Source organism: Sphaerodactylus townsendi, linkage group LG04 (genome assembly GCF_021028975.2).
Source record: "Sphaerodactylus townsendi isolate TG3544 linkage group LG04, MPM_Stown_v2.3, whole genome shotgun sequence".
NCBI classification, from domain to species: Eukaryota; Metazoa; Chordata; class Lepidosauria; order Squamata; family Sphaerodactylidae; genus Sphaerodactylus; species Sphaerodactylus townsendi.
Genome location: NC_059428.1, coordinates 146,913,799 through 146,919,551, shown reverse-complemented (window position 1 = coordinate 146,919,551; position 5,753 = coordinate 146,913,799).

Genomic DNA, 5,753 nt, shown 5'->3' with positions numbered 1-5,753 from the left:
GGGAGCTCCGGGGGTGGCCCTGCGCGATCCAATGGCCGGAGCCCGGGAAGGAGGGCAGCGCAGCGCTCCGCCTCCGCTTCCAAGAGGCCGGGAAGGAGGAGAGGGAAAGGACGGCCGGTTCCCACGCCCCCTTCTCCACCCCCACCCCCACCCCGGGCCCCTCCGCCCCACCGCAGCCCAGGCAGGCGCCATCCCGCGGGAGCCAGCCGGAGCCTCGCACGGGACGGAGCCCCCCCACCGCCAGCCACCGGCGTGCGGAGTTTCACACGGGCACCAGACGCTGGGGGGGGGGGGGGGGGGGCTTGTCGATGTTGTCTGGTTTCTGGGGTCGCGGGTTTCTTTCTTTCTTTCTTTCTTTCTTTCTTTCTTTCTTTCTTTCTTTCTTTCTTTCTTTTGCCCTCCCTCCCACCTTTCTTTTTATTCTTTTCTTTCTCCCTCCCTCTCTCCTCTTTTCTTTCTTTCTCCTTTCTTTCTCCTTTCTTTCTTTCTCTCTCCCCCTCCTTTCTCTCTCTACTTCCTCCTTTTTTCTTTCTTTCTTTCTCTCTCCCCCTCCTCTCTCTCTCTACTTCCTTCCTTCTTCCTTCCTTCCTTCCTTCTTTCTTTCTTTCTGTCACTCTCCCTCCCTTCTTTCCCCCTCCCTGCCTCCCTCCCTCCCTCCCTTCTTTCTTTCTTTTTATTTTTTCTTTCAACCTCCTCTCTCCCTCCTTTCTTTCTCTCTACTTCCTCTTTTCTTTCTTTCTTTCTTTCTTTCTTTCTGTCTCTCTCCCTCCCTTCTTTCCTCCTTGATCTCAAGTTGCAAATGCCTTAGCAGACCAGGTGCTCAGGAGCAGCAGCAGCAGAAGGCCCTTGCTTTCACATCCTGCATGTGAGCTCCCAAAGGCACCTGGTGGGCCACTGCGAGTAGCAGAGAGCTGGACTAGATGGACTCTGGTCTGATCCAGCAGGCTAGTTCTTATGTTATGTTCTTTCCCCCTCCCTCCCTCCCTCCCTCCCTCCCTCCCTCCCTCCCCCCCCCCCCCCCCCCCCCCCCCCCCCCCCCCCCCCCCCCCCCCCCCCCCCCCCCCCCCCCCCCCCCCCCCCCCCCCCCCCCACCCCCCCCCCCCACTTCCCCCCCCCCCCTCCACCACCACCACCCCACTACCACCCCCCCCCCCCCCCACCCCCCCCCCCCCCCACCCCCCCCCCCCCCCACCCCCCCCCCCCCCCACCCCCCCCCCCCCCCACCCCCCCCCCCCCCCACCCCCCCCCCCCCCCACCCCCCCCCCCCCCCACCCCCCCCCCCCCCCACCCCCCCCCCCCCCCACCCCCCCCCCCCCCCACCCCCCCCCCCCCCCACCCCCCCCCCCCCCCACCCCCCCCCCCCCCCACCCCCCCCCCCCCCCACCCCCCCCCCCCCCCACCCCCCCCCCCCCCCACCCCCCCCCCCCCCCACCCCCCCCCCCCCCCACCCCCCCCCCCCCCCACCCCCCCCCCCCCCCACCCCCCCCCCCCCCCACCCCCCCCCCCCCCCACCCCCCCCCCCCCCCACCCCCCCCCCCCCCCACCCCCCCCCCCCCCCACCCCCCCCCCCCCCCACCCCCCCCCCCCCCCACCCCCCCCCCCCCCCACCCCCCCCCCCCCCCACCCCCCCCCCCCCCCACCCCCCCCCCCCCCCACCCCCCCCCCCCCCCACCCCCCCCCCCCCCCACCCCCCCCCCCCCCCACCCCCCCCCCCCCCCACCCCCCCCCCCCCCCACCCCCCCCCCCCCCCACCCCCCCCCCCCCCCACCCCCCCCCCCCCCCACCCCCCCCCCCCCCCACCCCCCCCCCCCCCCACCCCCCCCCCCCCCCACCCCCCCCCCCCCCCACCCCCCCCCCCCCCCACCCCCCCCCCCCCCCACCCCCCCCCCCCCCCACCCCCCCCCCCCCCCACCCCCCCCCCCCCCCACCCCCCCCCCCCCCCACCCCCCCCCCCCCCCACCCCCCCCCCCCCCCACCCCCCCCCCCCCCCACCCCCCCCCCCCCCCACCCCCCCCCCCCCCCACCCCCCCCCCCCCCCACCCCCCCCCCCCCCCACCCCCCCCCCCCCCCACCCCCCCCCCCCCCCACCCCCCCCCCCCCCCACCCCCCCCCCCCCCCACCCCCCCCCCCCCCCACCCCCCCCCCCCCCCACCCCCCCCCCCCCCCACCCCCCCCCCCCCCCACCCCCCCCCCCCCCCACCCCCCCCCCCCCCCACCCCCCCCCCCCCCCACCCCCCCCCCCCCCCACCCCCCCCCCCCCCCACCCCCCCCCCCCCCCACCCCCCCCCCCCCCCACCCCCCCCCCCCCCCACCCCCCCCCCCCCCCACCCCCCCCCCCCCCCACCCCCCCCCCCCCCCACCCCCCCCCCCCCCCACCCCCCCCCCCCCCCACCCCCCCCCCCCCCCACCCCCCCCCCCCCCCACCCCCCCCCCCCCCCACCCCCCCCCCCCCCCACCCCCCCCCCCCCCCACCCCCCCCCCCCCCCACCCCCCCCCCCCCCCACCCCCCCCCCCCCCCACCCCCCCCCCCCCCCACCCCCCCCCCCCCCCACCCCCCCCCCCCCCCACCCCCCCCCCCCCCCACCCCCCCCCCCCCCCACCCCCCCCCCCCCCCACCCCCCCCCCCCCCCACCCCCCCCCCCCCCCACCCCCCCCCCCCCCCACCCCCCCCCCCCCCCACCCCCCCCCCCCCCCACCCCCCCCCCCCCCCACCCCCCCCCCCCCCCACCCCCCCCCCCCCCCACCCCCCCCCCCCCCCACCCCCCCCCCCCCCCACCCCCCCCCCCCCCCACCCCCCCCCCCCCCCACCCCCCCCCCCCCCCACCCCCCCCCCCCCCCACCCCCCCCCCCCCCCACCCCCCCCCCCCCCCACCCCCCCCCCCCCCCACCCCCCCCCCCCCCCACCCCCCCCCCCCCCCACCCCCCCCCCCCCCCACCCCCCCCCCCCCCCACCCCCCCCCCCCCCCACCCCCCCCCCCCCCCACCCCCCCCCCCCCCCACCCCCCCCCCCCCCCACCCCCCCCCCCCCCCACCCCCCCCCCCCCCCACCCCCCCCCCCCCCCACCCCCCCCCCCCCCCACCCCCCCCCCCCCCCACCCCCCCCCCCCCCCACCCCCCCCCCCCCCCACCCCCCCCCCCCCCCACCCCCCCCCCCCCCCACCCCCCCCCCCCCCCACCCCCCCCCCCCCCCACCCCCCCCCCCCCCCACCCCCCCCCCCCCCCACCCCCCCCCCCCCCCACCCCCCCCCCCCCCCACCCCCCCCCCCCCCCACCCCCCCCCCCCCCCACCCCCCCCCCCCCCCACCCCCCCCCCCCCCCACCCCCCCCCCCCCCCACCCCCCCCCCCCCCCACCCCCCCCCCCCCCCACCCCCCCCCCCCCCCACCCCCCCCCCCCCCCACCCCCCCCCCCCCCCACCCCCCCCCCCCCCCACCCCCCCCCCCCCCCACCCCCCCCCCCCCCCACCCCCCCCCCCCCCCACCCCCCCCCCCCCCCACCCCCCCCCCCCCCCACCCCCCCCCCCCCCCACCCCCCCCCCCCCCCACCCCCCCCCCCCCCCACCCCCCCCCCCCCCCACCCCCCCCCCCCCCCACCCCCCCCCCCCCCCACCCCCCCCCCCCCCCACCCCCCCCCCCCCCCACCCCCCCCCCCCCCCACCCCCCCCCCCCCCCACCCCCCCCCCCCCCCACCCCCCCCCCCCCCCACCCCCCCCCCCCCCCACCCCCCCCCCCCCCCACCCCCCCCCCCCCCCACCCCCCCCCCCCCCCACCCCCCCCCCCCCCCACCCCCCCCCCCCCCCACCCCCCCCCCCCCCCACCCCCCCCCCCCCCCACCCCCCCCCCCCCCCACCCCCCCCCCCCCCCACCCCCCCCCCCCCCCACCCCCCCCCCCCCCCACCCCCCCCCCCCCCCACCCCCCCCCCCCCCCACCCCCCCCCCCCCCCACCCCCCCCCCCCCCCACCCCCCCCCCCCCCCACCCCCCCCCCCCCCCACCCCCCCCCCCCCCCACCCCCCCCCCCCCCCACCCCCCCCCCCCCCCACCCCCCCCCCCCCCCACCCCCCCCCCCCCCCACCCCCCCCCCCCCCCACCCCCCCCCCCCCCCACCCCCCCCCCCCCCCACCCCCCCCCCCCCCCACCCCCCCCCCCCCCCACCCCCCCCCCCCCCCACCCCCCCCCCCCCCCACCCCCCCCCCCCCCCACCCCCCCCCCCCCCCACCCCCCCCCCCCCCCACCCCCCCCCCCCCCCACCCCCCCCCCCCCCCACCCCCCCCCCCCCCCACCCCCCCCCCCCCCCACCCCCCCCCCCCCCCACCCCCCCCCCCCCCCACCCCCCCCCCCCCCCACCCCCCCCCCCCCCCACCCCCCCCCCCCCCCACCCCCCCCCCCCCCCACCCCCCCCCCCCCCCACCCCCCCCCCCCCCCACCCCCCCCCCCCCCCACCCCCCCCCCCCCCCACCCCCCCCCCCCCCCACCCCCCCCCCCCCCCACCCCCCCCCCCCCCCACCCCCCCCCCCCCCCACCCCCCCCCCCCCCCACCCCCCCCCCCCCCCACCCCCCCCCCCCCCCACCCCCCCCCCCCCCCACCCCCCCCCCCCCCCACCCCCCCCCCCCCCCACCCCCCCCCCCCCCCACCCCCCCCCCCCCCCACCCCCCCCCCCCCCCACCCCCCCCCCCCCCCACCCCCCCCCCCCCCCACCCCCCCCCCCCCCCACCCCCCCCCCCCCCCACCCCCCCCCCCCCCCACCCCCCCCCCCCCCCACCCCCCCCCCCCCCCACCCCCCCCCCCCCCCACCCCCCCCCCCCCCCACCCCCCCCCCCCCCCACCCCCCCCCCCCCCCACCCCCCCCCCCCCCCACCCCCCCCCCCCCCCACCCCCCCCCCCCCCCACCCCCCCCCCCCCCCACCCCCCCCCCCCCCCACCCCCCCCCCCCCCCACCCCCCCCCCCCCCCACCCCCCCCCCCCCCCACCCCCCCCCCCCCCCACCCCCCCCCCCCCCCACCCCCCCCCCCCCCCACCCCCCCCCCCCCCCACCCCCCCCCCCCCCCACCCCCCCCCCCCCCCACCCCCCCCCCCCCCCACCCCCCCCCCCCCCCACCCCCCCCCCCCCCCACCCCCCCCCCCCCCCACCCCCCCCCCCCCCCACCCCCCCCCCCCCCCACCCCCCCCCCCCCCCACCCCCCCCCCCCCCCACCCCCCCCCCCCCCCACCCCCCCCCCCCCCCACCCCCCCCCCCCCCCACCCCCCCCCCCCCCCACCCCCCCCCCCCCCCACCCCCCCCCCCCCCCACCCCCCCCCCCCCCCACCCCCCCCCCCCCCCACCCCCCCCCCCCCCCACCCCCCCCCCCCCCCACCCCCCCCCCCCCCCACCCCCCCCCCCCCCCACCCCCCCCCCCCCCCACCCCCCCCCCCCCCCACCCCCCCCCCCCCCCACCCCCCCCCCCCCCCACCCCCCCCCCCCCCCACCCCCCCCCCCCCCCACCCCCCCCCCCCCCCACCCCCCCCCCCCCCCACCCCCCCCCCCCCCCACCCCCCCCCCCCCCCACCCCCCCCCCCCCCCACCCCCCCCCCCCCCCACCCCCCCCCCCCCCCACCCCCCCCCCCCCCCACCCCCCCCCCCCCCCACCCCCCCCCCCCCCCACCCCCCCCCCCCCCCACCCCCCCCCCCCCCCACCCCCCCCCCCCCCCACCCCCCCCCCCCCCCACCCCCCCCCCCCCCCACCCCCCCCCCCCCCCACCCCCCCCCCCCCCCACC